At 41.8% G+C, this 25,300-nt stretch overlaps 1 protein-coding gene across 1 annotated transcript in view; it reads right to left on the bottom strand.

The window, feature by feature from the left end:
- Window positions 1–7,680, bottom strand: part of PACRGL (parkin coregulated like) — a 43,130-nt gene extending 35,450 nt beyond the window's left edge. The window contains exon 1 of the mRNA XM_078855091.1: window positions 7,548–7,680. The gene's annotated coding sequence lies outside the window, so the exon portion shown is untranslated. The remainder of the gene's footprint in view (window positions 1–7,547) is intronic.
- Window positions 7,681–25,300: the final 17,620 nt, after the last annotated feature.

The raw sequence follows: 25,300 nt of genomic DNA, 5'->3' as shown, positions 1-25,300 counted from the left end.
TTTAAAATATATGTATTTCACGAAATGTTCATGTTAGGTCACACATATACCACAAATATATTCTCAGAGTGTACTAGATGTCCAAACTAATGGCAATAAGTTGAACAAATGTGGTGATGCTGAGCTGACAGTGGTGCACAGGCACACATAACAATAACAAAACTCAACACATGAGTCAATAACACTAACGTAATATTATAAGCAATGACGTTTTAGGCAATGACCCTTCCCCACAGCACAAAGAGATGCTAGAGGAAGAGCTGCTTTGTGTTTGGGACATTGCCAGAAATCTTACCTATAAAAGGCATTTTTTTGTCTGTCTGTCCGTCCATCTGTGTATGTGTTCATACACTTGCAAAATATATATTTTTTTAATTCCAGGTATCACGCCGTAAGCCCCGCGGTGGGCAAGCGCTAATCGATTTTCACGTCCCTAAACTTTTAATTAGTAAAATGAGCGATTTAGTGAGATTTTTTTATGTCATTATTTATTTCACGCGCTCGCCCATACCAACTCACACGCCTTCAGTGGGGGGACGGCCCCTGCCAAGTCGCACGCGTTCGGTGGGGGTGAGGGGGAAATTTTATTTTGCGTAAAAAATTCTATTAAAAAAACACTGAGGTAAATTATTCACAGTGTGATGTCCTCTCCCCCCTCATCCCGATGTATGCAGTTACTACTATAGAGTCCGTACATATTAATATTATAGCACTTCGATAGTATTATTGTAGCGCGGGTGGGGGGATGGTGGGGAGGTGACGGCCCAGCCTCCAGCCTGCCAAGGTGCCACTTCGGCCGGCTGGGCAATCTAGGCGAAGCCGGGGACTCTGCACGGGACTAGGCCTCACCACGGCAATGTTAAGTACAATTTTCTTGCTTCTTTCGCTAAACTCACGTTGATAGAAACTTTTTATTTAAATAAATACCTTGCAAATAATACATTAATAATTTTGTGTGCTGACAACTCATTTCTATTCCTTGCTTCTTTTGATAAACTCATGTACATAGAAACCTATTATTTTAATAATTACCTTGGAAATATTACAATATTTTTGTTTGTGTGTTGACAACTAATATTTCTAAATTTACTTGCTGAATATTAATCTAATTATTATTGTGTCTAAGTCCTTGTGTGCATGTGTGCGTGTGAGTCCATGTGCGTGTCTGCGACGATGTGAGTGTGTGTGTACATCCGTGTGTGTGCATAAGTCCATATGTGTGTGTGTGCAAAAAAAAAGTTTGCAAATATTAAATTAATATTGTTTGTGTGGAGACAACTGATATTTCTAAATGCGGTTGCTAAATATTCAAATATTATTGTGTCTCTAAGTCCATGTGTGCATGTGAGTCCATGTGCGTGTCTGCGTCGATGCGTGTGTGTAAGTCGATTTGTCTGCATGTCTGAGTCGATGTGTGTGTGTGAGAGGCGATGTGTATGTGTGCGAGAGTCGCTATGTATCGATGTGTGTGTGTGTGAGTCATGGGGAGCGAGAGTGTAGCGGTTAGCGTGCTGCGCTATGAACCCGGTGATCCGGGTTCGATTCCCGCTCACGGCCAACACCAGTGACGATTATCTGAACCGGTCCTGGGCCTCCCATAGGTCGACTCAGCCTCAAATGAGTATCTGGTGCAGTGTGCAAACATCGCCACTGGGGATACAAAGGCGGTCGAGCATGGTCCTGGCCACCCACCCCCTCGTGTACCGTTCGGCCTTCATAGGTGCTCGCTAAAAGCACTTGCCCCTACAGTTTGTCAAGGCCAGACGGGGGATCTTTTTTTCGTGTGTGAGTCGATGTGTGTGTGTGTGAGGTCGATGTGTGTTTGTAAGTCGAAATGTGTGTGTCAGTCGATGTGTGTGTTAGTCAATGTGTGTGCGTGGTGTGTGTGTGTAGACAACTAAATTTTAAAATTAAGTTAGTACATTTTAAAATAATAGTGTGTGTCTAAGTCCATGTGTGCGTGTGAGTCGATGTGCGTGTTTGCTCGATGTGTGTGTGTTTAAGTTGATGTGTCTGTGTGTGTGAATCAATGTGTGTGCGAGTCGATGTGTGTGTGTGAGTCGATGTGTGTGAACGTCCATGTGTGTTTGTGTGTGTGCAAGTCTATGTGTGTGTGTGGGTCTATGTGTGATGTGTGTGTGTGAGTCGCTGTGTGTGCGTGTGTGTGTGCAAGTCGATGTGTGTGTGGGTCGATGTATGTGTGTGTGTAAGTCCATGTGTTTGTGTGTGAGTCCATATGTGTGTCTATCTCAAGTCGGTGTGGAAGTGAGTCGCTGTGTGTCCAAGTCGATGTGTATGTCTGGGTCGATGTATGTGTGTAAATCGATGTGTGTGTGTCCGTGTGTCTGTAAGTCGATCACAAATCCCTATTTAACTCCATCCAAAAAGTAACCTGCAGCGCCACACCTATTACCATCATTAAAGAACGGTGATCCAATCTCCGACCCTCAGGAACAGGTTTGCAGATTTTCTAAGCATTTCTGTGAGGTCCTGGGAGAGGGGAAATCTCTCAGCCTGGAAAACATCATGGGACATAGTGGGGATGACGTTGCTGAGGCTGCGGTGCCTCAAATATTGGAGGAGAAAGTCACCCCCTGTGAGTGGCTGGCTGAGGTGCCATCTGTTGAAGAAGTACTGAAGGCGATCCAGAGTATGAGACCAGGAAAGGCACCGGGCAGAGATGATCTCCCAAGCGAAATGCTGAGGGAGGGTGGCGTTTGTGCGCAGACTGCCCTACATGACATCATAACAACAGTCTGGACCACTGGACGGGTTTAAGAAGGGGGACCGCACAGACTGTAACTACAGGGGCATCTCACTCCTCAGTGTGCCGGAAAAGGTCCTGGCAAGGATTATTCAACATCGCCTTGCTAGGCACACTGAGGAGAGGCTTGCAGAGCCCCAATGCGGTTTCAGGAAAGGGCGGTCCTGCACAGATGCCATATTTTCTGTCTGTCTGCTACAGCAGAGGTGTAGGGAATTCCAACAAGACCGACATCTCTGCTTTATTAACCTGGTCAAGGCCTATAATACCATCAGTAGGCCTGGGCTCTGGGTTGTTCTTCGTGCTTTCGGAGTCCCTGACCATCTGCTCACGCTCATTAAGGACCTTCATGATGGTGAGCGGGCCCGGGTAAAACTGCGTGGCTGGGAGTCAGAGCCATATCCTGTACACCTTGGGGTGCGACAGGGATGTCCTCTGGCTCCCACATTATTTAACATCTATTTTGACCACGTAGCTCGTGAAGCCTTCAATATCTGTACCGTAAGAATTTTCATTTGGTACAGATATAATGGGAGGCTGATCGATGCAGTCAAGGGATGGCTCCCTATCGCTCAACCACGTTATGTATGCCGATGATCTGGTAATTGCTGCTCACTCAGAGGAGGAGTTGGAGGCGCTGCTGCTGAACCTGGAGCTTGCCACCAAGAGGTAAGGCCTTACCGTCAGCCCCACCAAAACTAAGCACCTGCCTGGGTATTTTGTACCATCGGACACTGCACCCCCACAACTCGCAATTGGTGATAGGGCAGATGTGGAGATAGTGGATAATTTCCAATACCTTGGCAGTGTGCTCATGACCGGCTCCGGTTTAACAGCAGAGGTCTCACTCCGAATCAGTCGAGCGGCATTATCTTTTCATCGGTTGCGTAACGCTGTGTGGAAGCTACCTGGTCTATCACTCCGTACGAAGCTTCAGGTCTTCTCGGCCACAGTCATTCCCTCCCTTCTCTACGCTTGCGAAACGTGAACCCCCGTAATGGAACATCTTCGCCGGTTATAAACATTTAGGCTGGCCTGCCTACGATCCATCCTGGGTTTAACCAGGCTGGATTGTGTGATGAGCTCACAAATCCTTGAAAGATGTGGACAAAGTCCCATCGGTGAGCGCCTCCGGCAAGCAAGGCTGCGTTGGCTGGGTCATGTAGCACGCATGCCCAGCCACCGCATGCCTAAACTGCTTTTGTTTGGCCGGATCGAGGGGGCTAAACGGGCGCAGCACGGGCTCCAGAAGAGATGGAGTGGACTTGCCGATGAATGGTACCAGAGGTGTCAAGACCGGCCTCTTTGGAGGAGGCTCGTGAAAGACGCTACTGGGCAGTTGGAGGCAGTCACCCTCCAACAACAATGGAGAGCGGAGGAGCGACGCTCAAAACGAGCGGAGCGCCGGGTGGCTAAAGCACAGCAAGTTGGCACATTAGGGGGCACAGGTGGTGCATCAGCCAGTTGTCTCAGTCAGTCGATCTGTGGCATCTGGGTCTGCCCCGTGACCTCCTGCCAGCGGGCGTTCGACACTTCACGTGGCCTCAAGGTGCACATGGCCTGGCACAAGCGTCGTGGTGACGTCACCGCCACTTAGTGGTGAATGGCGGTTGTTGTTGTACGTCGATATGTGTGTGTAACTCCATGTGTGTGTATCTAAAGTCGATATCTGTGTGTGTGAGTCCATATGTGTGTGTAAGTCGATGTATGTGTCTGTCTTTTTCCCCCAGGCAACGCCGGGTACTTCCCGCTAGTTATTATATACTGTTTTAAAGTGATTTGTATACCTTTCCTATACTTTGCACTCCTATCATGTCTATTGACCTGTCCCAACTGGAAATCTGTGAAAAAGAGCTTTATAACTCAACGTATTCCTCCAGTATAAATATTCTGATTCTGATAAGGCAGTGTTATTGACCTATACAATACATTGTATTCTGCAATTGCATTGTACAGAAGTACTCTTTTCTGTGACTCTGTTACCCACGATTACTACTATCTGCGGTATCTATCGGGTCTGCAAAAAAACTCATTATCTGTGCCCCTATTATTCCCATTAGCCACAATTATCCTCGTTTTCCTCATCCCGCATTGCGGAAGGGCTTCCCATTATTCGTTTGCAGAAAAAAGGAGTCGTGGTACCAACTAATTCTATTAACTGTTTGTGATCCAAAGAGTGTGGGCCGGCCCTTTTTTCACTTTATGTATTGATGACTGGGAAACATGACTTTTATTTTACTTGATTAATTTTCACAGATAAGGGGAGTAAATTTGCAAATAACATCGCAGCTAGGAGAAAATAACTCTACATACTCGTCAATAACACTGCCTTAAAAATAAGTTTTTACAGCAATATGATCTAATGTTCATCCCCACATCAGCCAGGATATGAGCTGATTCTTTTTTTTGCAAAAGACAAGGCCTTTAGGAAGGAATGCTCTGCCCAGCACTCAAAATGAAAACTGTACTTGACTCTACATAATCATTGGCGTCGTCATGGAGAATATAAATAACAAATTAGCAGATATCTCCTTAAAATATCCATCTCCACATGAGTACAAATATCATTTAACACAACCCATCAACCGCAGCATATGGCCTTCTGGTGGGGTGCATCATTTTAGCAGCAATGAATCAAGAGAAGTTAACTCTGGACCGGTTTTGACACAGTATCTGCATCTGCAAAGCCATATTTGCTTGAATCAACGCTGGTGAACTACGAGACGCTTATAGGCAAGGACCCTCTCGTTAGCATATTATAATCCGAGAAATAAGAAAAAGGTTGCACATTGAAGAATACCTGATGCAGGCCGTGGTGAGAAGGAAACTGGCACTACAGTATTTTGGCACATGTAGGATGGACAACAAAAACATTAAAGTGCGTTTTTCGGTCAAATGGAAGGGGACAGTGAGGAAGACCTAAAAGAGAATGTATTGACGACGACATCACAATAGATCTGTGCCAGAAAGATGTGGCCACTACTTGAGCATATTGACACTACAAGACAGGGGAAAAAGTGGAAATAAATGACGCAATGTGCAATGGACACCTTAGGGGCTTATCTGCTGCATGTATCGTCATGGTGATGATGGTGGTGATGATCTTAATTCAAACAAATGCGGATTACAAATTCAGTTTCCTGGCCGGGCGTTACGTTGGCTACGCAACCTCGGTTGTGGCGGCCGCTACAACACGTCAATGATTATAATCATTTAAATTTAAAAAGTGCCCTTGAACGATCGTTCTCAGAGCGCTGAAAGCTGCCGACACTGGTGAGACTAGGCCCTAAAGAAGGCTGCTGTCTCTGGTGTAGGGCAATCAGTTTAAAATACAATGCCATACATTACGCTATGGGACACAATTTTTGTCCCTGGGTACTAAGTGTTATTTTTTTATTGCTTATGCCTAAAAAATATATAATATGGCTATTATTCCCCACAAACTCAAGACTTAATGTGAACGAAAGACACAAATGCACACGCTTTCTCATTGAAAATAGGTACATTTCAAAATAGCACTGTCCTGATCACAAAAGCAAAGTTTGTGGAGAACAATAGCCATTTTCTGTACTTATTTCCTAATTGCATAAGCAATTAGGAAATAACACTACCCAGGAACAAACAAAAAATGTCTTCCACAGTGCAGTTTGTACGCGTGGTTAATGCAGCACTTGATTCCTTGCGGAAGGTTTCTATTTTGGTGTTTGAACATCTCAACACTTCTTGTTTTATTGGCAGAAAGGGTAAAAACCCATTGTTATTTTTTCATTCTTTGATACTGCTAAAAAGGTAACATTTTTCCGGCATCACCTTTAACACTGTACACAGACTACCGTACAGTCATGGGGGAACCATGTGGTGACATCACGCTGCTCTACATTTGCATATTAACCTAGTTGGGGTTATTTTGTTGTTGCGACACAACATGAATTATGCAACGATAACAAAAAGTAGCAAACAAGCTTAGGCCTAGTGTGCAGAGAGAGTGCAAACAACACCACAAAGACAAATATCCCCCCCCCCATGTAGCCTTAGGGGCCGTCCATAAATGACGTCACTCGATTTTGGACGATTTTTTTACCCCGTCACACGGCGTCACAAAGTCAGACCCCCCCCCCCCTCAAATATGACGTCACAATGCTCTGCCCCCCCCCAAAATAAAACTTGCTTCAAATCGTTTTAAACTATTGTCATTGTCGTGCGTATTTAATGTGGCGCTGCACTCTGATGTTGTAGGAGAAAACATTTATAAAAAAAAGTATATTTAATTAACTAGAACGTGTTGTCTATATTTATTTAAAGTTGCGCATTTTGATGTGACGTCACATTTCTCACACCCCCCTCGTCACACATCGTCACAAATATCTGACCCCCCCCCCCCTAGGTGCGTGACGTCATTTATGGACGGCCCCTTAACAAGACTGTGGGGTCAGGCGCTGTGAGAGAGTCTATGAAGGCCGGCACAGCGCACGAGAGAGGGTGGTGTGGCCGCCACCACCACGCCCGACCGCCTTTGTCTCCCCAGCGGCAATGTTTACTACACACGGCGCCCAGCTACTCGCTTTGATGCTGAGTCGACCTAGGGGGAGGCCCAGGGACCGGTTCAGATGATCCGTCACCGATGTCCGATGTTTGGGTGGCCGCGAGCGAGAATCCAACTCGGACGTAGCCCGGGCTCGTAACGCGGCGCGCTGACCCATTCCACCCCCCCCCAACACCCGCACGCATTTAATTCTAAAACACTCTACACAAGCTGACACAATCCACAAGCACACAAACTCACCGTGTGTCATTAGACTTGAAAATTAATTGAATGCGGTAGGGTGGTGGAGAGGGAGAGAGAAAATAAACGATGCGAGTGTGAGGAGGAGGAGGAGGCCTTAACGTTGTTGTCGGTGGCGGGGTTTGTTGACCCCCTCCCCCTCTCTGACCCCCACCGGTTGCTGGGCAACGGGCGCCGTAAAGGGACTCGGTACAATTCTAGATTTGAAGCTTTCGTGACTGCAAGGATTCATATACTCTTAGATTTTTTCGGTAAAGTCACGTAGGTATAAATAAAAATACAAAATAAAAATAATAGTAATAATTATTATAATAGTAATAATTATTATTATTTCTATTATTTTAATAATTATTATTTCTATTATTTTTATTTTTTTATAATTCTACAAACTCGCCGGGTTTTCCGAATCTGGATTCTGAAATTCTAAACTCAACTCAACTGGAGTAATCCGATGAGCTGTAAAGTGGCTTTTGGGGGGGGGGGGGGGTTCTCTCTCACAGATGGTTCAGCAACTTGCGGTTCTTGAAATATTGAAGGGGGAGAGAGGAGGAGGGGGAGTTGTGTTTGTGTTTACCGAATTCGAACCAAAAAAATGTCTCTTCTTGTTATTTTCTTTGCCAACCGCTGACCATGGGAGTCCAGTTTACAATGGGAGTCCAGTTTACCATGGGAGTTCGGTTTACGATGGGATTCCATTTTGCCATGGGAGTCCAGTTTTCCATGGGAGTCCAGTTTACCATATGGAGTCCGGTTTCCCATGGGATTCCATTTTACCATGGGAGTTCAGTTTACCATATGGAGTCCGGGTTACCATGGGAGTCAAGTTTACCATAAGCAGGAGTCGGCAACATTCGTCTCTGCAGCAGCATGCGGCTTTTTAAGGATGGTTTCGTGACGTTATTTATTTAGAACCGTCTCGTATTTACATGTATTACAGCTATTAAACGTTGCGTTTTTACTGAATTTGAAAAAACGGCTTTTATTGTTATTTTTGTTGCCTACCCCTGCATTAAGTCAATATAGAACATAAACGTACTGTGTATTCAGCTGCAAAAGTATTTTTTTTATTTGACAAACTTGACTGCACATACTGTCCTCGTGATTTATAAAGAACTTACATTTTTGTAAGAACCAAGATAATAAAAGTTGCTCACTGAATTAATTACATTTATTATACATTCGCTGCGTTTGCAGTTGTGTACAGGTAATTGTACTTTGGTCTTGAATAGTTATTAAAAGTTTTATCGTGAAAAATATCGCTGAATAAAAACATACATTTTCAGAGTATAACAATCAAATATTTTAAGACATACAGTTGATGCAACATTTGAAAGAAAAAATATTGTCGTGTTCCCGACAGTTTCCTAAAATATTTCAACCGTTATATTAATTTTAAAAAATAAACATGCCATAGTAATGTTGGTCAGGCCCTGGCCAAGAAATTATAGACTGTTGGCATTCGCTTTTCAGCAGGTGACAATCGCTACCAAATATATAAATTACATAAATATCTTCTTGGTTCTTTCGGTAAAGTCACGTAGAAGGGAAGTAATAAAATAATATTTTTTTATTATTTTATTACTTCCCTTCTACGTGACTTTACCGAAAGAACCAAGAAGATGAATCCCTGCAGTCACGAAAGCTTTAAATCGAAATTACATAAATAATTGACCCTAATATTTCATGAAAGCCCCCCACGGCAAAAGCCATCTTATATAAGAACTGGATAGTCTCAATCAGGCCAGTGTTTAATAGAGTACCGTATGAGAATGCGCACACCTCATGTTAACGTCACAACGTCAATATGTCAGGTCAGCACAAAAAGTAATAGAGCTATTGTATTTTTGGGTCACTCAAAAGTGATAAATATGTCACTACCCATTATGACCTCTTGATATAATACATGTTTTACTGTTCTCTGTAATTAATTAGCATTTTCAATGCAGGGGCAGGGGGGGCAATACAGTCCAAAGTCAATCACGTCTCGAATTTCATAAAAGACAGCTCACAGCAATATATCACTTTTATCTACTGATCAATACAGAGTCCAATGCAGTTACGTTACAATGCAGTATGACACCATGAAGGTGGAATTTACATTTTCATTTACGACTCATTGTCAATCTCGTAATCTTCAGTTGAAATATCTCTGATAAAATTCTGCAACTGTCAGCACAAGATATGGCACTATATGGCAGAAATTACCAGATCTGCTCCATTATAAAATCTACGGGAATAAGCTAATCTTTTGCATGCATGCATACATATAGGACAATTGAGATACAATAAAAATGGACACGGTTAATAATTTAGTTTCATGCCAAACAGGGAAACAAATTAAACTACTGTAGTGCATTCAAATGTTGGATAATGATCTTCATAAACCACAACAATATTGTTACACTAGCCTTTTGCCCGTCCTAGGATGGAAGATGCAATATTAAAGATGTACATTTACGTGTTCTTGCGTGATTGTAACTTTTTTTAGGAATTGTTGCACATACATTTTTCTGAACTTAAAACATTTAATTAAGGATTTTAGAAGATTTATCGGTATTTTGTGTTAATCTCTTATCACTGTTCAAAATGTGTCCCTGCAGTTGACTATCCTTAATGAACACTTTGATCCGCTGAGGATTTTTTGATCTAGACAGAGCCACGTACAACTGTCCATGGGAAATTACGTGTCCATTGAGATAAATACCCATATTTTCAAAAATCTGACCCTCGCACTTGTTGATCGTCATCGCATACGCAGGAATTATCGGAATTTGTCGTCGTTTCAGTATGAAAGGAAGAGTGACGTCACTTGCAGCGAGGTCGATTTTCGGGATGAAAACGATCTTGCCTCGGTTGCATTCCGATACAATATCTGCGGTGATGAAGTTATTTTGTAATGATTTGACCATCAAACGCATTCCATTGCAAAGACCGTTCTTCGGGTTCAGATTTCCAATGTGTGTGGTGGCATTCCTGAAGGCGTTTGATCGTGAAGAAATTCTGGAGGGTAATTCAATGGGTCCGCAGGATCTTCCGACACGATGGAGTCATAGCTGTAATAATTTGAGCACGGACTCTTGTGTATCTTGTGCAATTTTAAAAGGCAAACAATATCTGTCTCAAAATAATTTGAATAAACACTTCACGTAACTTTAGCACTGCTTTGAACTCACCTGAAGCTTTGAAATCACAAATGTTTCTTCCCCGATGGACGATTGATAGGGAAGAGTGAATAAAAGTAGACTGCTGATACTGTCAGAAGATTTCAAATTAAAAAAGACCAAACATAACCATTCAAGTAACGAAAAATTGACCAGAGTATTATTGTATCTTGTGTAAATTTAATGGCAGTGAATCTTGCACAAAACTATGTTATAAAACACCTCACTTCATGTAACTGTAGCACTATTTAACTCACCTTCAATTAGTTCTAAATCACTGCTCTGATACTTTATTTTCTTCTGCTTTCATTCGCTGGGGTTGAAATAAATTTGAATTCGATACAATATCTGGAAATAAAATTATCTAATTCACAACATAATACAATTCAAAGATGTTTAATTTTTAAACTTCAAAACGGAGCATAGGGTGCTTGTGAATGCGTCGTTCGTGTGCAATTTTTTGTGACTTTCCTGGCCGAAGGCCGTAAATGGTTGTGACGTACGTAATCCTGGCCATGCCACCCTCCCCATATGCTGTGACAGCCTTGTTAGATGCTTGTAAAATTACAATGGAAAGCTAATTGTCCGAATGTTGTATTTCTGTGCTTAAAACAATACTATAAAAAATTATATATGCCTCAAGTTTCCTGACTGGCAGCTGGATGGGCTGCTCACCACCCCAACAATAAGTCTTTTGTTAGTGTATGCAGGCGGTTGCCACCAAAAGTACCTTGGTAACTGGATGAACCGCAACATTTCTGCATAACCATTCAACATTAACTTGGACCGGCGGAAGACATTCGGGAGACAATAGATTTCGACTCCAAAGAGGTGGAAGTAACAAATACAAAACACTGACACGGTTAATATAAAATTGCTCTAACTGTTGAATTTGTCTCCCATTTATGTTTTTGTTTCACCCAGAAAAATTATTTAAATCCCAGAGAATATTATCGTGGCATTCTACTTCATGAAAAAAGCAGATTACTTGTAGTGCTCCCAGTACAGGATTGTGAGATGAGCATGAAAATGGCAGCTTGCTGTTGTTTTCTGTTGCAGAGCAAAGGGTTCTCAAGTGGTACATTTAAAATAATGATGGGTTAAACAATTTTCATAAAATCACTCGAAATAAACTACCAATTTTTTTCTGGCCTATATACATGCAATGGGGAAGAGGTATTGCAGTGGTTCGCGCATTGGTCTAGAAACCCGGTGAGCCGAGTCGAATACCTATCCACCCGCTCTGACCAATGTGGTGAAATATGATCAAACAAGCCCTATAATTGACACAGAATATATAATGTATTATCCAGCAGTGGACTGACAAGGGCTGTCAATTGTATTCGTTATTTATTTACGTGTACCTGACCTGAGATAAATCTAATAGAAAAAAATGTATACTTTCATGATGGCATTAGCTAATCTATCCAATGTCTATTGACAGCTGGGCTGACACTAAAGAATTCAATGTGCATGAAATATGTCCAAACCATCGGAGTAGACTATTCAACAGGTGCTTGTACACACACATGTCCACGTACACTTGCACCACACTCTCGTTTGGCCTCCCCTCCCCCCTCTCTGTCCAATGCGTTGGCGTGTGCAGCAGTAGTTGCTTGCGCACAACCACGTCCACGCCGTCGACGTGTACCACGTCGTGCATTCTTTTGGCCCGCTCCCCCTCCCGAGGCGTTCTACGTGACACGTCGTGCCGTCTTTGAGCCCCGCCCCCCTCCCTCCCGATACGTTCCATTCATTGGCTACCACATTCTGATGAGCTCCGCCCCCCTCTCCTCCCCCCTCAACTTGCTTTTAAGGGATTACATCTTGAATCATTGCCTCACTTGATGCAGCAAATCTGGCTGTGACGGTCCCACCTGATGACGGAGACTTGTGTTGCCTCCGAAACGTCGTGATTTTTATTTTAGTTTACTTTCATTAATTTTAATGTTTTACCTACGTGACTTTACCGAAAAAACCTAAGAATATGAATCCTTGCAGTCACGAAAGCTTCAAATCTAGAATTAGAACTATTCAGTTTCATCCTCCTCTCTTTTCTAAATGAGATTTGAGTGCATTCCACCTTGAAGTCAAACTTAATCCACATGGCCCATGTTGCTTATACAGGAAGTTAATTATGTTCTAATAACAAAAGCAAGTTCCTAACAAAAAATTATGCTCATTCTCGTTTTCACTTGTTATGATACACGACTAAAGGTCAGCCAATACACATGCAGCAATACTCTATACATCTAGCAATACATTTTCGAAGGATACCAATTTACATGTATATATCTTTAGCATTAGACAATGTATCTTATATATTACAACATTGTGTTCCTTCTTACACACATAAAGGTTTTTAACCAGGAGCTCGTTAAGCCAAAGCTTTTTTTTTGTTCAAGAGAAAATACTGGGGAGATTAAAATACGAAGCAAAAACAAGCACAATCATAAAATCAGAAATGACAAATGCGTTTATTTTACATAATCTAAAATGTACAACAATCACAATAAACGCTTTCTAACTGTAAATTCCAAACAAATGGCGAACATCTAGTGCTCTGATACATCAAAGCACATTGCCCATAATGGGTTCATTCATTTATATATTACACTACACAGAAATGTACACACGTTTCAACACATGAATGCAAACGTAGCTAATTGTAATGTATACAGCCCGAGAACAAACTCCCTCGCAGCTGGTGTAACTCAAGATGAGAATATTGGGGACAGCTAAAATGCCAGTTGAAGGCTGCCTTAGCACCCTGGTAATCACAGAGAAGCTGTTTGAAAGCGGATTCAACTTTAAGCGATTGAACGTCAGAAAGAGAGGAGTCTTAATTAAGATGCAATGTCTAATTTAAAAGGGTAGACAGGAATAGCGAATGGTGATTTTTTTTTTACGTGAAATGAAGATTCATAATTATGGTTTGGGTTAGATCGCGAAAGTATAAACGTGTCGTGAACGACACATTGGTCGCGAAAGCCTACGTATCGCATTAAAATGAAGATGTGCACATTCTTCTGAGCATACTAGATCGTTGCTGGTGTTACTGCCTAGCGAGCTCTGTGCTAGGCAGAAAGATGATTTGGGGCAGATTCGCATCCCTGGCAAAACAAGACACCAAAAAATAAGATGTCCCGACCATGTTTACCAGCTGCTGCAAACCACCGAATTCAAATTCGTAATCTACAACAGCCAGCTAACACAAATTGGCCCTCCACCCAATCACACACCAACCTGACTATGTGTTGGCACTGGGAGGCTAACTGCGCATGTTGATCGGCCACAACTTGGAAATCTCGGTTTTCCAGCATTTTTCATTCGGGCAAAATCGTGGTTAATCGCCTTTTTTGGCACAATGGAAGGCGCACGAGGACCACCACCACCATCATCTGCAACAACACCCAACGTGGAGGAAGTTCGGAGAGACAAAGGAGCAGGGCAACAAGTCGGGCAAGCAGGTCAGAGGGTGCCTGACACGTGCGGCACTGATGCTGCCCACGACACGGATGCCACTCTTCTGCTACGTTCCTGGTGTTTACTTCCTGCCAGCTGAGGTTGCATGCTCATGGCGTGAATGTGCATCACATGGTAGATGTCCTCGACGGTAGTTTATCCTGAGAGAAGTGTCATGGGGAAGATGTACCATGTGCCACCTCTTGTCCACACTGTAGAGGGCAGCAATTTCTAAACCCACTTCAAATACGAGTAATCTTCGTCGAACGACAGTCAAACCAATATTTTTATTATCAGCGCTGAAAGTTTGCGAAATTAAGTGCAGAACAAAATATAGTAATTATAATAACAAGTTACATGTAAGGAGTCTTTCACTAATGTCTCAAGATTAATGTTAAAGAAAGGCCAATCGAGAAGGAGGGCTAAATAAAATAAACTGACTCGAGAAAATGTGTTTTAGACGCGACTTAAAAGTATCCACGTTGTCGGTTAAACGAATTTCTAACGGTAGAGAATTCCACAACCGAGGCGCAGACACAGAAAATGCCCGCTCACCCCAGGAACGCAGCCGGGATCGAGGTATGCACAAAAGAGCAGAGTCTGCAGATTTTTAACGATCTTGAGGGGTGTACGGATGGATTAGCTCGTAAATATATGCTGGTGCCAGGCCATGCAAGGCTTTAAAAAACTCTACTCATTTCAAAACCGGTAGCCAGTGTAATGATAAGAGAACCGGAGAAATGTCGTCACGTCATGGAGTTCGTGTGTGCACCCTAACTGCCGCATTCTGAACAATGTGTAGCCTAGGCCTCGGCAAGGTAAGGTAATTTACCATTTTTACCGGGTAAAAGGGTAAAGGTAAAGGGTAAAGGTGTCGACATGCCAAGGGGTAAGGTAAAGGGTAGGGTAAAGGTAGCGCAGAAGAATTACCCAGTAGGGTAAAGGTAGCGCGAAGTATTACCCGGTAAATACCCTGTTTACCGCTCGCTAAAAGCTCTGTGGTGCAGTCCTTGGCCTCCATTTAAAATTGGAATCATCGAGAGTATTCTATATGAATAAAGCGCTCTTCCTAGCATTTACCTGTTATAAACCTTTTTCATGTGTAGCACCCCAGTAATTACCCTGTAATCGGGTCATTTATATGGGGTAAGGGTAAAAGGTAGGGTAAAGGTAGGCTCGTTGCTTTTGACCTTTTACCTTCCCTTGCTAAAGGTAAAAGGTAAGGGTAGAGTGATTGTATTGTAGTAAGGTAAAAGGGTAAAGGTAGGCTCGTTGTTTTTACCTTTTACCTTACCTTGCCGAGGCCTAATGTAGCCTACCAAGGACTTATTTGGAACACCAACCAGCACGGCATTGCAGTAATCGATTCGTAAGAGGAGTTTGCGCAGCCGAACAATGTGTCTGAGGTGTAAAAACGAGATTTTCACAACCTGTCATGTGTTTTTTGTTTAGTCATTGGTGACCGGGCTGAGACAATAAACTCTGCGAACGCCGTTTGATCACAGGCAGTTTGCTTATATTTTAAATTCAGCATCTCAGCAGTGCTCTGACCGCTAAGTCACCTGGCCTCCTGTGGCAAGAACTTTTCAACATGACAAGGATGTACAACATGGTCATTGTTGCAGGTGTAACCAGTGTGGTTATGCTTTGTGATCAATGGTGCAGATATTCGCACCACAGGCGGTTTTTACTTTTAAAACCCCATCCTTCTGCGGGCATGCACTTAACTCACACGTCAGAGCCATGCGAGCACTGGAAAATGGCTTCTGGATCGATGGGGAAGGCCTTTTACCCTCAGGCCAAAATCGTGACGCGAGCGCCTTCACATTGGAGGTCTGTTGGCGTACCAGTGTGGTGCTTGGAGCTGTTCAAATTAACAGGCCACATTTCACATTCTCGTCCTCTTGTGTGCCTTGGGTGGTGTGAGAGCGAGAGCAAGTTGGGACGCAGTATGCAGACACTAGAAATGAACCCACAATACCTTGCTGATCTCGTTAAGGAGTATAAACCATCACGCAAACTCTGGTCATCTTGGCAGCGGCTTTTGACTAGCCATCGAACAAAGCCGACCACTGCATCGCGCGCTTTCAGACGCGTTTCTGCGGCCGTCTGGGAAGCTCTTCTTTCCGATATTAGAAAACCACTGGAGCTATGCATTTTTAAATCTAGATTGAAAACTCATTATTTAGAACTGCTTTTGTGTTTAGTTGTTCTTCCCCCACACCTCTGATTAGCACGGTTGGCTACGTGCTGTGCAAATACATAGAGGATCGTGGAGCAGAAATAAGGAGACAACGTATTATCACTGCCAAATCTTTAAACATTCATTTATTGATGACCAACCCTGTGTTCTCGGTGAGGATCACCGGCCAAGAAGAACGAGACAAAGTTGGAACGGGTCGCACAGGCATAATTTTGCTCAGGCTTGCAATAATATATGTTTTATAGCTACAAAGATCTCATCACGTCTTCTAGTTTTCAGTATACTGCAAGTTGTAAGTCGTTCTACTCAATATCGAGTACGTGCAACCTCGATAATTAAACTACGCCAATCTCTGTGATTTTGGATTTCCTATAACTTAATTCTCCCAGTTACATTTTCAAGAGCCTTCTTCAGCACAATAATTCAAAAGCTAAGCCCTTCAACTCAATATTGTTAATTTATTTGTTCAAAATCAAATCTCAGTGGTGTAGTGTTGTGTTGTTTCTCTTTTTTAGTTTAATCCAGATTTCAGCAAGAAGCAGTTGATCTGACCCCCAGTGTTCAGTGTGTTATAATGTTAATTTATAAACCGTCAATGAGTTTAATTCTATGAAGCTGTTCCACTTTATTTAAACAAACATTATCTTCCTTCATATTCAAGCACTTTAATAATGAACACCAGTACTGTGGCACATTTTCTTATGAGAATGCTTAAGAAGTGTAAGAGGTTGATATATTCACTCATTAAGGAATGTTTCAGTCCGAACCACAAGTCACAGTTTGGGGCAGCATTTCCTCGTCGTGCATCAGGTTTGGGGCACACTGACCCAGGAACACAACTACTGATCTGCCTCGCAAAGCAAAGTACAGCACGGTTTATTTTCTTCACATTTGACTAAGGTGACAGCAGAGTGCTTTATGTGCCATAGTCTATGTTTGCCTTCCAACGTCTGCTCCGTTTTATGTGCCATAGTCGATGTAAGCCTTCCGACACAAAATAAATAGAAGAATTTAACTTTACTCTTAATGTGAGGGTGAAAAGATGAAAAGGCACAGCCCTGTCCACAGTACCGACACACATAACACATCACTCGTCTGAATTATCCAGGTGTCACACGCACAGCTATTGTATCTAGTTAGGGATCTTTCATAAACTTTTGAAATAAATGAATGACACACAAGTCAGTCGCCGGAATAAAACTCTGACCTTCGTTTAGAGTAAAAGGTCTAACTTTTGAAACGCTGCCACAATGAAGAGTGTGGAACCTGGAGGACAAATATCTCGTTATTTCCAACGAGATGCAGCCTTGTCTCGCTGGAGGGTTATTCCTGGATGGGAACTTATTAAATATTAAGCTCTTCCCATACAGAGCGGATGGTGCAGGTTAAAGGTGAGCTGTCAGAGAAGGACCTTTCTTTGTCTTTCAAAAGATGAATCAAAAACAGGGGTTGCCAGCCACAAGAGGTGATCTTGCTTATTCAACCATTTACAACATTCCATAGCATAACCACAGTGCAGGTATCCCTCAATTTACGAAAGGGATGCATTCTTCAAAAACACGTGTAAGATGAAATGTCATGATTCAGAATGGCTTTTCCCATTAATTTAATACGAAAATTAGGCTTGTGTTTTGGAAAGTCATTCCAACTCTACTCCTACACTAAACATATACACCGATATCACTTTTCGCAATACAAGAAAAAGAATACAGAACATAAATATGAAAACGATTAAATAATAGTTAATTTTAAAGAAAAATAATTAACATTTTCAGGGAACTCACCAAAAGATCTGCATGTTGAAATGCCTGGATAGGTGACGTGGAGGCGTCACTGTTGCACCGTAGGGATACCGTGACGCTGTTTGCACAAGATACACAAGAGTCCGTGCTCAAATTATTACAGCTATGACTCGATCTTGTCGGAAGATCCTGCGGACGCATTGAATTACCCTCCAGAATTTATTCCCGATCAAACGCCTACTGGAATGCCGCCACACATATTGACACTGAAGACAGGCGTTATCATGCTGCTGCGAAATCTGAACCCGAAGAACGGTCTTTGCAATGGAACATGTTTGATGGTCAAATCATTACAAAATAACTTCATCGCCGCAGAGATTATGTCAGAATGCAACCGAGGCAAGATCGTTTTCATCCCGAAAATCAACCTCGCTGCAAGTGACGTCACTCTTCCTTTCATACTGAAACGACGACAAATTACGATAATTCCTGCGTATGCGATGACGATCAACAAGTGCCAGGGTCAGACTTTTGAAAATGTGGGTATTTATCTCAATGGACCCGTATTTTCCCATGGACAATTTGTACGTGGCTCTGTCTAGATCTAAAAATCCTCAGCGGATCAAAGTGTTCATCAAGGATAGTCAACTGCAGGGAAATCTTTTGAAGAGTGATAAGAGATTCACACAAAATATCGTATACCGAGGAATCTTCCAAAGTCCTTAATTAAATGTTTTAAATTAATAAAAATGTATTTACGTGCAACAATTCCTAAAAAAAAGTTACAATCACACAAGAACACGTAAATGTACATTTTTAATATTACAGCTTCCGTCCTAGGACAGGCAAAAGGATGTATAATATATCTAAAAATCGCAAAATGTCGATTTTTTTTAACAGCCTTTAATTTCCATTTTTTTAGGGGTTTTTTTTTACCAAATAGGTTACTTGTTTTTATAAGACAGCCACCATTATGGCGGTAGCCAGTAATGCTTGACTGCAATTGCATATTTGGCAGAGGTTACGAACGATGCCCGATGCCTCAACATGCTTACGTCCACACAAATGCACCCATGCAGCCAAACAAGCGCAGAAAATCTGCTCAAGCCATTGCACATGCGCGTGCACTGTTACCCAAAGGCAAACGCACTTGGCACTAAAAAGATCACACACAAATGTGTAGATACACGCATGGCCAAAGACAAACTATCCACTGTGCAGCCTGCACAGGCTGTTTGGGGTACCTCCTGTTAGCGAGCACCAATTAAGGCGGGCATGGAGTACCAGAGGGTGGTTTGACCAGCACGTCCGGCCGCCTTTGTCTCTCCGGTGCTGACGTTTACACACCAAACCGCTCTACTCATTTAAGGGCTGAGTTGACCTAGTGGAAGGACCAATTCAGATATTTGTCACTGATGTTGGCCAAGGAGCGGGAATTGATCTCAAGCTGCAGGGTTCATAGCAGTGCAGTGGACGAGCCACTACACTTTACATACAAACACGTGGCTAACGACTGACATCATCCCATTGTTGGGATCGATTCAAATGCCTTGTCACTTGAATATCGTTCAACAATGAACATCTGCAGCAGAGAAAATGTTCACTCATTGGTGCACAAACCAGCGTGATAGATTCAGTTCTAACCAAAGCCAGCTAAGGGTTAATTTAGAAAAATCCGTATGAGTGAAATGCTGCTGCTTGCGTTGTGGCCGAAACGTCGTGAGAATTGTTTTTTATTATGTTTAATTTTTATTATTTTGTTATTTCCCTTCTACGTGACTTTACCGAAAGAACCAAGAATATGAATCCTTGCAGTCACGAAAGCTTTAAATCGAAAAATGAAATGCATCTCGTTTCAGTAAAATGTTAGATTATAATATTTGAGGAAGTGACACCTTTGTTAATATTTACCTGTAACAATGCACAGAGTCGTTACTTAGATATGTGTAGCCATAGGTGTGTGCTGATGGTTGGCGGAATTGCAACGAAGTTAATCCGACCTACAGTGGATTACAAAGGCTGCTTGATTGCTCAGGAAACAATCCCAGGCCTCCAAAAAGGGAAGCATACAATTGGAATGCAGCAATTGCATTTTTTTACTGTGCCCAGTCACCAGTAATGCAACACTCACTGCTTATTTAAATAAGTCACTTATCACCAGTTCGTGAAAGGACGTATATCTTTGAAAATATTGGTTCTCATCTATCTGAAATGTGAATGCTGCTCATGCCCGTCTGTTCGAGGATAAATGTCTGCACTCGTCTTGAGGACCAGAGCTGAAGCGTTCATTGCGACAAAGCTACTGTATATGCCTGCCTGTGCATAACCTGAATTGGGCATATATAATGATAGGCACATACAATGATGGGCACATTTACTCCTATAATGAGCCAAGGATGTCTGTGTGTCCCGCGCATGACGCCACTCCGCGTCGACCAGCCCCCCTCATTAATAATCATGAACAGGTGACGTCCTCCACTTGGACCCCCTCATTAATAATCATGAGCGGGTGACGTCACTCTACATCGAACAGCCCCCCTGATTAATAATCATGAAGAGGTGACGTCTTCCAAATGGACACCCCCTCCATTCATAATAATTAGCGGCTGACGTCACTCCACATGGGGGGCCAAGGCGCCTCCTCCCCCCTCCTCGGCGTCAACTTACAACCCTCACTACAAAGGCAGAACCCTCACGTCACGCGATCTCCGTAACGCTATTGAGACATAGAAGTAAAAAGGACATCATGATGAACAAATGAAATAAGTCTGTGTCACTGCGGCCTTACAAATTGCACACGAATTGATGCAATGAATATCACGTCGCGCTCTGCTTTTCGCTTGCAAGTTTCAAATTTACTGAAATACACCCGTCCTTGGACGGGCAAAAGGCTAGTACAATGATGTGCTCTCTTTAGAGGGCTGAAAGATGGAGCATTCTGCAGTTATGACACGTAGAGGAAAGTTTGTGTTGTGGCTTGCTACTTTAATTCAAATAACGAACAGAGGTGGATTCAGTTCAGCTAAACATATTTTGTTTTCCCCAAACCACGCAACCACTCATGGGGACAATATGTACAGGTGGTAGTACATTTATTGTTTAAATGTTGAGAGAAAAAAATGTGCCCAGATACAAGCTTCGTAAATACATCCCTGGTAGGGCTGGCTTTGTATTTTTAGGATACAATGTATCTGAATAAGTCTCCTCTATGTCGGCTTAGCCTAAAATTAGTCATTGATAGTGAATAAACATCAGCACTGGGCAGTCAAAGGCGACCAGGCATGGTGCTGCCCACACCACCTCTTCATGCACTTGGTCAACATCAAAAGGAGTCCAATCTTGCTCATTAATTGAACTTTCTCCAATAACCTGTAAGGCCTTACAGGGGATCTCTGTCTTTGAATTGAGGCACATTTTACAGCTTTCGGTGGGACAGTGTGGCAGGCTGAAAGCAACTTTTGATATACAGTACAGCATAGCCCAACTCACTCTTATAACACACTATCCATCTCAATTGCCATATGCTCATTTAAAAACGCAAACATATGTACCCCCCTCTCTCGAGATAACCTATCACATTTAGTCTTCATAACTGGTACTGGACAAATGTTTAATACATTTCGCCTTTACAGCTGCCAGTTGCATATAGCTGAAGCACCAGCTGACACAGGGGCAAGATAAGATATTGGCAGGGCATCTTAAATCATTTACTTTTAGAACTGTGGCGACTGAGATTGTCTCTGACGTCCGTTGCTGGGTTTAATGGCCCTGTTCAACTGTACAACGGATGCTCAGTGACGTCATTCACATACCTGCAAAACCCAACTGATAATTCATAACAAAATATTGCACAACGGTAAAATCATTTGCCTGGAAAACAACACCGGTTTTAATAACGCACACATTCCGGCATTTAAATTAATGTTATTAATCCTGTAAAAAAAATGCTATCGAAAAAATTCACCAGTTGAAATGGTTGTTGTCTCAACACGCTCTTGCCAAGTTAACTAAATGATTTTGTAATATAATAGTAATCAGATTAATGTATTATTGTTATTATTTGTCTGTGAGGGAGCTTGCTCTGAAAATAAATCAGCCCCATATTCCCTTTTGGGGTAAATAAAAAATTTGTACCATTTTGAGGGCCATAAACAGTGACTGTTCAATGGAGAACCTGGCCCTACCATAGGAAAGTGGAATTTTCTTCATGGATTCCCAACTGCCAACATGAATAAGCATCACAAGCTTGTGTACATGTGAGCATGGAAAGACGTTTACGAGGATGAACGCAAGGTGTTAGTATGAAATTGTATTTGTTTAATAAACGTTACATTTACAGTACTTCTCAGATGTGTTTTCAGGTTGTACTGTTTTTTTGTCATTCCAAACTACATTATACTGCAACAAATATTGTAACATTGCAGCTTGCATTTAATTGAGATATTTGTTGTTGTTAAAGAATAAAATCTGACCAACTATTTCAACAAAATATTATCAGTTGAAAACTCTGCCAAGCTGTGCTATCATTGTCTAAATATCTACCGAAGTGTACATTCTGTCCTGTGCAGAGTAAATGTTTTATATGTATAAGAGCTTGAAACACGCAAGCACTTCACAGCTATATATTTTTTAAGCTTAATCCTATTTGAAACATGAACTACACTTTGTTATGTTATAAGTAGAAGAGGATTTTTAAAATGGCATTGGGTCAAGAATAAGTCTTAATTTAATCATATCGTGGTAAATTTGCTTTTTCAAGTATGTGCAAGCAAGACAAATTTGACCGTATTTATCAAAATCAAAGCAGGAGTGTAATGCAGCATGACGTTCATTGGGGCAATTGGGTCATATGGTAAGATATGACCAAAAACGAATTCTACGTACTACCGCCATAAATATCGTAAAAATATATATGACAGTGCGCACGGATTTTTTTTTTAAACTTATCGATGCAAATAAAATATTAACGTTGTTCAAACACCAAACGGTGACTGAAAGTACCCGACTTCATATTTTTGTAAACTATACGTGTTGAATGAATAGTGATTGGGCAAAATAAGAATACTGCATAATGAGATCACCAAAAATGGTTTTGAGGCACCTTTTGAAAGTCATAACTTTTTTCATAACTGAAAGGTCACCCAAGTCATTATATAACAGATTTCAATCATGTTCTCACCCAAATTACCTCACATTGAGAAACAGGGCAGAATGACAAGGATCGCGCTAGTCTTGGAGTCCAAGGGTCATGGGTTCAAAACCAAACCCAGCCTTCATTCTGCGTGACCAACCAAGCACACAAGACACGGTGTGCGGCTCGTAGGAATGGATAGTGTACTGTATTGTTTTATTTCAGTTACGGTGGACGATGACTTCTAAAAAAAATGTTTGGCCAGCACCGTAAGTTATATTATGCTTTGGAATACAATATTGATCTTAATTTGACAGCTATTCATACAAAAAAACCCCGAGTGCTTTATTGCTCTCAAGATTAAAATTGCATTAGAGCTTGGCTTAACATACGGTGAAGTAATGGATACTGGTTAATATACAATATTCAGATTACATATTTTTTTCACTTTAATCACAGAAAAATAACATTATTTTTGCTCTCCATGTACCGCCAAATAAGGCCATAAAAACGTACAGTGTTTTTGAAATGTTTCTAATCTTTTAAAAATAACAGCTTGGAAATGTGTTGAAAGTCTTTAACTGAAAATCCAGGGGATATTCATTGCGTATTAGGCAAGTAATACTTGGGTATACAGCAGCTATTTTTTTAAAGGAATATACCAAATAATGATAATGGAGTTAAGTTATCCTACACATTTAACATTTTATAATTTAACTTTTAATACGAAACATTTTACTTCGTAATCCATTTTAATTATTGAAGGATGTCTATGTCTATTCATCAATAGTTACGAAGAGGGAACTTAATATGCCAGTTTGAGAACTGTAATTCGCAAAGAAATCTAATTGTATTCATACCCCATGGTGTTAAGTGCAGTCTCAACCCTTAATATCCAATGTCTCTCTTAATTAGGAGCTATGAAGGGCCATTTCCCAAAACAACACTTGATTGTATATACGATTTCTTTAAAGGCAGTATTCTTGACAAACGTGTCGAGTTTTTTTTGTTTTTTACAAGTAAGATTCTAAGATATAAGAACAGTTAAAAGTATTTTAATAGCGATACAAATAAATAAACTACATCAATGTAATACTGGATGTATACTATATTTATATGCTTATTTTGAAGCCCATTCAAGCACTATTGGTTATGTAATTGTTCATTGTTTAAATAATTTAAAATCACTTACTACACTCAAAATTCTTTTGCTCATGCTTGCAGGAATGTATAATTTTCTATTTGTGAAAATGTACATTTTTTTCTCACGGTTAAAATGAATGACAAAGATCGCACGAGACAATACAAATGAAACCGTGAAGACCAGACATAGCAACCGATGCAAAACAATCAACTGTTGAATTGAATCATGATCTGGAATTGTTAGCGTGTAGTGCACCAATTCACAGACACTAGTAGAAGACCCTCTCTCTTTTATTCCGGCCTTCACAGCCTTAGGGGTTAACTATATACCGGGTCGGGACAGCCAACATGCTGCCAGACCCACAGCTTGCAGAGGGCAACGATCACGACAACAACACGACAACGACGGCACGACGAGTTATACTCCAGATCGCAACAACCTCGATTGTGAGTCGGAGCTCGCCTTTTATCCTGCCCAGCGTGGCCAGGCTCCGCCCACGGCCCCGCACCCCTCTGGATCCACCAGAGTGCTCCGTGCCTTGCCCACAGGTGCAACTGGTAGAACGGGCTGTCAAATCTAGCTGTGACGGTCTCACCTGATGACGGAGACTTGTGTTGCCTCCGAAACGTCGTGATTTATAATTTGATTTCTATTATTATTTATATTATTTTAATTTGTATTATTTCTTTTTACCTACGTGACTTTACCGAAAAAACCTAAGAGTATGAATCCTTGCAGTCACGAAAGCTTCAAATCTAGAACCCATTATTCTATTGTCTACCAATCTCCCAGTGGCACGCGCTCCAGTGACTCGTCAATTCACTACACATGTATCAAATCCCAGGAGGATAGGGTTTGAATATTTTCCAACCCAATTGCCCAATTGTTCATACATCAGATGCCTAGA

The sequence above is a fragment of the Lampetra fluviatilis genome, chromosome 4 (genome assembly GCF_964198595.1).
Source record: "Lampetra fluviatilis chromosome 4, kcLamFluv1.1, whole genome shotgun sequence".
Classification (NCBI taxonomy): domain Eukaryota; kingdom Metazoa; phylum Chordata; class Hyperoartia; order Petromyzontiformes; family Petromyzontidae; genus Lampetra; species Lampetra fluviatilis.
Note: the sequence above shows the minus strand (reverse complement) of the source record. Positions and strands in the feature narration are given on the sequence as shown.